Source organism: Crocodylus siamensis, chromosome 10 (assembly GCF_052110815.1).
Source record: "Crocodylus siamensis isolate JL-2025a chromosome 10, ASM5211081v1, whole genome shotgun sequence".
NCBI lineage: Eukaryota > Metazoa > Chordata > Crocodylia > Crocodylidae > Crocodylus > Crocodylus siamensis.
Window position 1 is genome coordinate 33,170,704 of NC_143404.1, and position 9,611 is coordinate 33,180,314.

A 9,611-nucleotide genomic window follows, 5' to 3' on the forward strand; every position below is an offset into this window, starting at 1 on the left:
GGGGGTCTCAATCTGCTCTCCTGCCAAGCCTCTTCCCCTTCACAAAGAAAGCAGATTGAAAAACTTGCCTGCCATGCTGGGCAGCCATACACCAGGGCTGCAATCCTGGCTGCAGCTGGGCTGTCCTGCAGCCCTGCCTGCTGCCCTGCGTTTGTGGGGGTTAAGCTTTCTGAGCCCTGGCCTTCCACTGCCTATGTTTGTGCCATCAGGATACTCTCCTGAAGAAGTCTGGACAGAGTCCTGCCTGACTTGAAGCTCAGTTTCTGCATGCCACACTGCCAACTCACAGGCCTCAGCCCTGAATAACAGGCTGGGTTTGGGTTGGGATTATGGGTGGAAATCCTTTTCTGGTCATCCCAAAACATGTCTTCACCATTTGGGCACTCTTCTGAAGAAATCTGGGCAGAGTCCAGCCTAATCCAATGCTCAGTTTGTAAGTGCCAGGCTGCCAACTCACAGGCCATGCCTATGTGCTCTGCACCTAGCCCAGAATAAGGATCTGAAGATGGGATGGGATTATCAAGTAAAATCCTCTCTGGGTCACCTCAGAACACACATCACTGCTGCCTAGACTCTCCTGAAGAATTCTGGGAGGTTTCTGCCCAACCCAAAGCTCAGTTTTTGTGTGCCAGCCTCTCCACCAATGGCACTCCAGAGCTACTATTACATAGCACCCATTGAATTTACATAGCACCAAATGAGATGATTTGGGGCTGGGGTTGTGTGTGAAAATCCTTTCTGGATTACTCCAAACCGCATGTCGCTGTCACTAGGGGTCTCTTCTGAAGAAGTCTGGCCAGGGCACTGCCTGACCCAAAGCTCGGTGTTTGCATGCCAGCCTGCAAACTGACGGCCTGGCACTCACAAACAGCTTTGGGTCGAGCAGGACTCTGCCTAGCCTTCTTTGGAAGAGTCTCCCAATGACAGAGATGTGTATTTTGGGGTGATCTGAAAAGGATTTCCTCCTGTAACACTAGCCCAAACCCAGCTCTTTATTCAGGTCCCAGGGCCTGTGAGCTGGCGGCCTGGCATGCAGAAACTGAGCTTCAGGTCAGGGAGGACTTTGACCATGCTTCCTCAGGAAAGTCCCCGATGCTGTTGTGGGGTGACCTGAAAAAGATTTCCATGCATAATCCCAGTCCAAACTCAGATCCTTATTCAGTTTTCATGTTGGTATGCAAAAACTGAGTTTTGGGTCAGGCAGTATCCTGTTCAGACTTGTTCAGCAGTGTCCCCGATGGAAGAGAAGTGTGTTTTGGGGTGACCCAAAAAGGACGTTGGCCAGCCTAATCTCAGGTCTTTTTTCAAGTCTATGTACTTGATACATGATATCATTTTACATGTTTATTAGTAAACACACATTTTTATGACAACCTAACTCTTTAGCTTGTGTAATTCATTACTGTCAGTGTTTAATTGTGTAAGGATTTGCTTTGAAAAAAGAACTGGGAATAAGGAACCAGGAATAAGGGGCTGAGAACCAGTAATCATGACACACACAGTGCCGTGGACCTGAATAGAAGCCCCCAAGCTGCTGTTTTGCAGCACCTTTTCAAACAAAATTTTCCTTAGGGGTTAAGCCTTTGAAGGCTCCATACTAGTATGCATGCAGCCCAGGTTTACCCTCCCTTCACATGATGGCTTCCTGGAGGCCAAGGAAAATGGCTTCAAGGTGCAAAAAAATGGGGGCATGGGCACAAGAGACAAGTTGGAAAATGATGAGAGAAACAAGTCTTCATCTTACCCTGCATCAGACACTGGCTGCAGCCCTGGTAGAACACCATGAGGGTGTAAGATGCTCGATCCTTGAAGCCCCAGGGACAGGGAGAGAGGAGGCATGGTGCTACTGCTTCTACAGACTTGTAAGAAGAAATGGTCTGGGCTCCTAGGATCTCACAGTCTAACCAGGGTGGGAAGGGGAACCAAAACATAGAGTGGTGAAACAACTGGCCTAGGGTCATTCAGCAAGTCATTGGCTGAGCTGGGGATGGAACACAGACCTGGCTGACCTTCTCAGGAGACCACCAAGCCCATGACAAGCAATAATCATATACCACTAGAGAGCAGTAACACTAACCAGCATCTTCCTCATCCCTGAAGTCCTCAGACACTAAGATGAAACTTATAGAAAAACCTACAAATGAAATAATTGATGAATTCCCCTCAGTAATGACATCACTGAGGAAAGCCAGTCTTAGGTTTGCTGTCTGTCAGTGATAAATACTGTATGCTCAGTGCACATGCAGATGCAGGTCACAATACAGCTGACTGCACGAGCACATCTCAGCACCACTGTGCACCCAGACTTGCCTCTACCTTCTCTTCTCAAGCAGTCCTTTTCCCTCTGCCTCCAGATAGTTTACCTTGCCTGGGTGACTGATTCCATCCAGGCTGGAAGGGGGGACATGCAGTGAGGAAAACCCGGTGACATTCTTGCTCCACAAGTTAGTGTCCCAGGCTAGAGCAGCTAGACTTCTATGCAGAAGGCCATGTCTCTCTGTGAATCATGGCCAGTGGGTTAGGGTTTGTATCTTGGACTGTTCTGCCATCACTAAGGCCAGAGGTAGATCAAAGGTGGCGCCTGGCCTTTGTGGAGCAGTTAATCTTTTTGTTATTATCATTAGTTATGAGAAGTTCAATGCTTTAGTGACCCAGGCAGCATCAGGAAAGGACAGTCCCCTTCAGGGTTACCACGTTTCGTGCCTTTTACTTCTCCTCCTTCCCCATCCTCCTCTTTCCATTTGGCTTCCAGTTGCTCAGAGCTCTCATTCCTTCCTGCAGAAACCCCATATTTCCACTTATCATTATCCACTTTACATTAATGCAGCCACAGTTGAGATCAAGGGCTCATCAAGCCTCAGGCTCTACAAATATAGAGGAAAAGACAGTTCCTTCCTCCAGTCTAAACAGACAAGATCCACAAAAGATGAGAGAAGAACAGAGACTATGTGACTTGCTCGGTAGTGGCAGAACTGAAGAAGCCCCCAAGTCTGAGAACCAAGTGCTGATAACTTGGAGAGGGCTCAGAGACGAGCCAAAAGAAAGATTAGTGGACTAGAAAACATGACTTATAGTGAGAGGTGCCAGAAGCCCAGTTTTAGATTAACTAAGGGCAGGTTAAGAGCACAGAGGTGGGGCAAAACATAACTCTCCATGGAGATGGTAGAAAAGGGGTAACACAGGGATGATGAACTCTTGTCTGTTGCTTGTTAACACAGGTCAGGGAGGGAGGAATCAGGGCTAGTGCTCTTCTGGGCCCCACATGAATAGAGTCATTGTGTATGCTTGGAAAGAGGGGGAGAATGAATGGAGATGGGTGGAATTAACACAGAGCTTTTCTCCACATTCTTTACCTAGGCAAGGCCTGCATAAGTCACTAGAATGATAATAAACAAAAGGCATGGGCATCCCTGTTTTCCATGCAAGTGTGGCTGCACATCAGACCTAGCACAATTTACTCAGCTCTCAGATACAAATGTGGCCAAAAGCCTAAGGTTTAAAAAAGACATTCCTTGCATTCTCAGTTCTAGTTATCTTGCTTCTATCTTCTCCTGGTGAACAGAGTAACTCTGAGCGCTAGAACAGGGTGGCTCACAAACTATTTCTTGGACAAATTTTGAGGGAATCAGCGGGTGTAGTGATAGAATAGCTGTGATTATGATTTTCTCAGAATCATTCTTTGCTTGAAACAATTCATCCCACAATTCTGGGTGCCTCAGTTGTTTGTGAACAAGTCCTTGTGAGCATTTCACTGTGAATACAACTCCAGCAGTGCCGGTTACTGCTTGTTAGCTGCAAGGTCACATGGGCTGTGTGCGTTCCTGAACTGAATGAGTGCCAGGCAACAATTCAAGATTACAGTTTGAATGCTTGTGTTTGCAATTTACTCCTTGCAATATTCTTCACCAATCACTTAGAGTTTTGTTTCCACAAGCATTTCTCCCAAGAAACCCACTCCACTCTTGTACCTCTTGTATCTCACTCTTGCTTAGCACTTCCAACCTGCTTTACATTTCTAAGGTGCTGTGCCAGCAGTAACTAGCTCTATCTCATTTAGTGGATCAGAGAGTGTGACTGCTGTTTATTTTACCTGTCAGATCCCCTCTGAAGTAGGCCTGGCTGGAAAACAAGGTGTCCATTTCTTGACAAATTCTGAAGGCTCAGCATTTGTTTCTATTCCAGTGCAGAAAGACACCAAGCTCTTCTGAATGCTTTTCAGGTGGAAAAAGACAACCTTGCCTAGAATAACACTTACATGGTGGCTGGTTCAGAGCAGAGATCTGCATGTTAATCTTTTACAGGCCAGCTGAGTGCCCAAACCATTAAGTTGCTGGCTGTGGAGAGAGAAACGACAGATACTTCTCTTTCTCCCTGTCTGCACTTTCACCTTTTCTTTTATATTCAAAGTTTTAAAATAAAAAGAAGTTTCTGCACTCCCTGCTCCTAGCTTCCTCTGTCCCACCAGTGTGGGCAGACCACACTACTGGAACCTCTGGGGAATCTTTAAAGTCGTAAAATAGGTGCAAATACCCTCTCTCTTCCCCTTTCTGCTTAGAGGCATGTCATCTCCCCTTGTCCCCCACCCCCAGTTCCCCTGTCAGCCACTGCTTCATCTCTGCTGCATCTCTTCAGCTGGGAGGCAGGGAAGCTCTAGAGCCAGCAGGGCTGAGCAGGGACTGAGCTCAGCTGGGGGGGACAGTGGCAACAGGGCACCTGGAAAGTTCCTGGAGAGTTCCCCCCACCCTGCCTGGTCCCAGTGAAGGGGAACCCCTGCCCACTTCTGCTGCCCTTGTCCCCATCCCCAGCTGAGCCCAGCCCCTGCGCAGCAGGCAGGACTGGCTCTGGTGCTTCTCTGCCCTCCAGACAGCAGGGAAAGTCAGGTGAGGGAAGGGGCGGGGAGGAGGCATCTCTGAGTAGGACGAGGAAGGGAAAGAGTATTTCACTTGCTTTAGGAACTTTAAAAAGTCTCTGAAGTCCCGTGGTGTGGTCCAATCCAAAAGGGGTGTGCAGCTGTGCCACTGCATCCCCTTTGGATCCACCCTCGTGGACCTAACAAACCTTCCCAACAAGTCGCAATGAAGCCAGTATATTTCAATAGAAAGTTCCAAAAACTGCATTTTGTTCAGAAGTTCCCAAGCAGCCTTCTCACAAACTGCTCCTCAAAGCTATGTAATCTCTGAGGCTGGGCTAGTACTTAGTGAGCATGTCTACATACCATTTTAAATTTACTGCATATTAACTTACTGTGAAGTAAGCAGGAATAGGTCAGCATCTACATGTGCAGGCATTAAGGCGCATTAACATAGTTAGTTAGTCCCAAGTCAGTCTACACACACACTGTTACTGTGCAGTAAGATGTCTACACGTGTTACCGTGCAGTAATTAATCAGGCATAAATTTGATACCTGCATGATGCAGGTATCAAATGTATGCTCAAACTGGCTTAAGTCACCATATTTACTGCACAGTACGGGCATGCACGTATAGATGCATGCCCATCTGCACAGTAATTTTGGAGCTTCTGAATTCAGATTTGACCATCGTTTCCCAGGGTACTCCATCATCAGCTATAATCCCTGCCTGCCACCATAGTTACTTATTGCTATTTTTAAACAGGGGTAAAAATAGGCTCTCTGTGTATTAATGAAACTGTCACTATGCAGCTGCACCAAGCAGCCCGGTAAAGGGATTGAAGAGCTGTTCTGCTTCCTGGCCTCCCCCTGTGGCCTACTGCAGTTAGTCACTGAGCTGGCACTGGCCTTTTTATTATTTCTGTTGTCAGCCAAAATGAGGAAGGGTTTGGGGCAGGAACTCTTCTTCACTCTTTGTGGCTAGTGCATTGGAGTCGTATCTGGGTCTGCCTGTTTGATGGTGCCTCAGTAGAAATGTATTGTGATAGATTTGAAGAGGAGCTTCTTTTCCTCTGAGTAATCGAAGCTTGGAATTTTCTGCTTCCCTGACACAGAAGCCAAATCCATCTGACTAGGCTGAGGAAGGGAATGCAAAACAATTTGTGATATCTTTGGGTGCAGCTCTAGCAAGCACCATATCCAGGGAGGACCCTCAACTTCAAGCAAGAGTACAGTATTTGATTGATTGCCATGTCTAGAGTTGAAAGGAATTTTCTGCCAGGGCTGGGGGATTCATCCATTCACTCTGGAACAGCGTTAGTCTTCCAAAGCACTGCCAGTCAGACCTGGTCAGAAATATTTGCTGGGAACTCTGAAAGAAAATTTTCTTAGACCAAAGACTGGACCTGAGTTATACTGGAGGAGAAGGGGGAAGGGCAAATTTGAGAGAGGTCATCAGAGAGAACCTAGCAAGAAGCCTGAAGGTAGAGGAGGAGAAGATTGAGGAGTCAGATGTTATTGAGTCCATGAACATGTGCAACATACTGGAAAGGATGGGTTTAGTTTAGTCTCTACTCACCCTGCTCACAGAACATGAGTCTAGTACAGCTCCAACTAAAAGTTGAACTCCTTAACTTAGCTTCTACCAGCTCATTCTGCTGGTTCATGAAATCCCTGCTTCGATCCCAGATGTCTCAGCCAAAATGGTGATTGCCACACACAGACAATATATTTAATGGTAGTGACGTGAGGGGAGGAAGGGCATGAGGAAGAAGCTAAGGAGCTTAATGTGGCTCTTGATGTCCAGGATGAGACAAAGTGAGCAATGTGAAACAAAGGGATAATCAGATTGATGGCCTGCACTTGCAGTCCTGTGTTTTGGCAAACTTCAGCCTTCTGTGTTCCTTCTTCATTTCCTTTTCTGACAGCGTACCTCAAGAGTTTGTTCTTTGGCATCTAGCCACCACGTGTAACATCAGAGCTGAGGGACTCTGACAGCAAGAAAAACGTCTCCAACTGCTGGCCAGTTTCCTTTGTAAGTTCTAATGAATGCTGCAGGTCCACAAGTCAGTAAGTAGCACAGCTGGCAGCTTCAATGTATGATTGTCTGGAGCAGGCTGGGACATGCCACCCTTCCCAGGCAAAGAGGGACTCCCTCTGGTTCTTTCATTCTCTTCAATGAATTTTAGACTTTGCATACAGGAGGACATACAGGAGGCAGAGGTGCATACAGGAGGCAGAGATGCCTATATACTGTCTAGCCACCAGGCAGCTTCAGGTGGTTTCCACTCAGACTGCATGGAAACAGCCTTCAAAGGGCCATTGTGCCAGCTGCAGATTGCCAGAGCACAGCAACACTCCTGTCAGTCCTGTCATGCGAGCATATCTGATGCCACAGTAGGATGAAGGATTTGCTGTGCAATATCTATGCCCAAGAGGGATTCCTCCAGGCCTGGGAAGTCTTTGGCTGCTCAGTGAGGGCAGCTTTGTAGCTGCTTTGTGCCACAAGACCAGAGTAAAGGAGCACTGGGGTGGGGTGGATGTATCTGGCCCTTGTTTGGAAGGCAGTAGAGCACCCTAATGTTACTGTAAGCACGGAGACTGGAAACAGGGAAGGGCTGTCAGGAAAACCTGAGGACATGCATGATAATCAATGTATGGCTCAGATGCATGATAGCAGAGGAGGGAGGCAGAGTGTGTTGAAGACGTGTGTTCAGGTGTGGCAGGGAAAAAGTACAACGTGCATGGCCTTCTGAAAGAATTTCCCTGGCTGCGATGCCAAGGTCACTGAGAATCCTGGCTCTCTGCCATGTATGCGCTAGCTGTTAGATTTAAGCCTGCTGCCCCAGGGCTGCTGCCTCCATCTCCCTACACACACGGGATAGTCAGGATTCTTTGGCTCCTTGTTGCTAGTTCCACCCCAAAGTTTTGCTTTGCCAGCATGCACACACCCCAAGCCACAGACAGGAGCCTGCACTTGTGGGGCACCCCCACTGAGGAACACTTGGAAGCAGGGATTTATGTGCAAGTTTACAAGAGAAGAGAACTGGCTGTAGGCAGTTTTTTACATGTTAATTAAATGATGTAAATCAAATGCAAATAGGAGGCCAAAGTTCTGCTGTCAGGCATATGCTGGAAAGCCAGCAAGATTCCCCTTTTTCACTGGGGTTATTCCAGTTACACAAGTCTGCTAAGAGCACAGTTTGGCCTGGAGAGGTGTGGGAGGATCTGATCCAGCAATTTTTCATCACTAAGCCATTCTTTGTGCAGCTTGTAGCTAACAGTAGCACGTTGCTGTCTGCTAAGCCTGGAATAAACACTCAAAGCCAGATCCTCATCTGGCATAAGGCATTAGAGCTGTGCTGATTGCCCCATTTATGCCAGCTGAGGGTGAGGGTCCTGCCAGTCCTCTGGGGTCAAGTTGTGTTCTAATGAAAAGCAGGATGAAGTAACAGCTTCAGGTAGGGCAAGCCTGCCAAATCCTGCACAAGACAGGTCATGATAAAAAACCCAGCCCTTCTGCTGTTTGTCACCAGTTAAACTATCAGAGGAGTGGCAGCATGGCTCTGCCCAGCAGCTGGAGGGGAAGCACCATGTTTCCATGAGCTCCATGCTGGTGAAAGGTGCCAAACTGACAGGAGAGGGGACTATGTTCTCCCTGTCCACTGAACAAAAAATGCAGCAATGCCAGCTTCCCTCTTCTATACCTAACCTAAAGGAATCATGGTAAGAGCTGAGAAGGGAGTCTACAGGGAGGCTACAGGACCTGAACCTGTTTAACCTCCACAAGAGAAGGCTGAGAGGGGATCTGGTGGCCATCTATAAACTGGCCAAGGGGGACCACCAGGCAATGGGAGAGTCCCTGCTCCCCCAAGCACTACCAAGAGTAACAGCCATAAGTTGACTGAGAGTAGAGTCAGACTGGACATCAAGAGGTGCTACTTCAGTCAGGGCGGCTGGGATCTGGAACCAACTTCCAAGGGAAATGGTGCTCGCTTCTACCCTGGGGGGTCTTCAAAAGAAGGCTAGATAATCACCTAGCCAGGGTCATTTGACCCCAGCACTCTTTTCTGCCCATGGCAGGGCATCGGACTTGATGATCTGCTATGGTCCCTTCCGACGCTACCAACTATGAAACTATGAGTCCAGTCAATATGGCCTCTTTAGTTCTTGGCTGCTCTGTTGAGACTAACAACAGAGTAGTAATGGATTTGAGGATGTGAACATTTTTGTCTTGGGGAACCATAAAGAGGACACAGCCATCCCATCTCCATCTTTCATTTATATTCTCATAATGCCTTAGCAATAGCTGAACAACATGACCACTTGAACAGAAGTCAGACAACAGCACTTTGGCCCAAATAAGCTGGCTTTGAAATTGTCACCTATGGTGATGAATATAGGACTTGAATATTCTGAAGTAATTTACCCCACAATAAATTTATTATGTAGCAACAAGGAGTCTCATGACCAGTCTCCCAAGTTGGCTGCGTCAGTATGTGGCTATGAGGCAGCACGGTGGCTGATTTGTACTGAGCAGATGCTAACCCCTGCTGTGAGGCTGAGAATAGGGAAAATACAACATACACCAGAGTAGTTCTCTCCACAGTAAATTTATTTTTGATTTCCTCAGAAGTAACTTTAACCAGAGAACAGTATTTCCTTCTGGGTATATGTTGTGCCATGAGTCTGCACCACCTCCCTCCCACCCCTTTAACTATATTGAGAATATTCTGGACTAAATGTGTCATTTATTCCCAT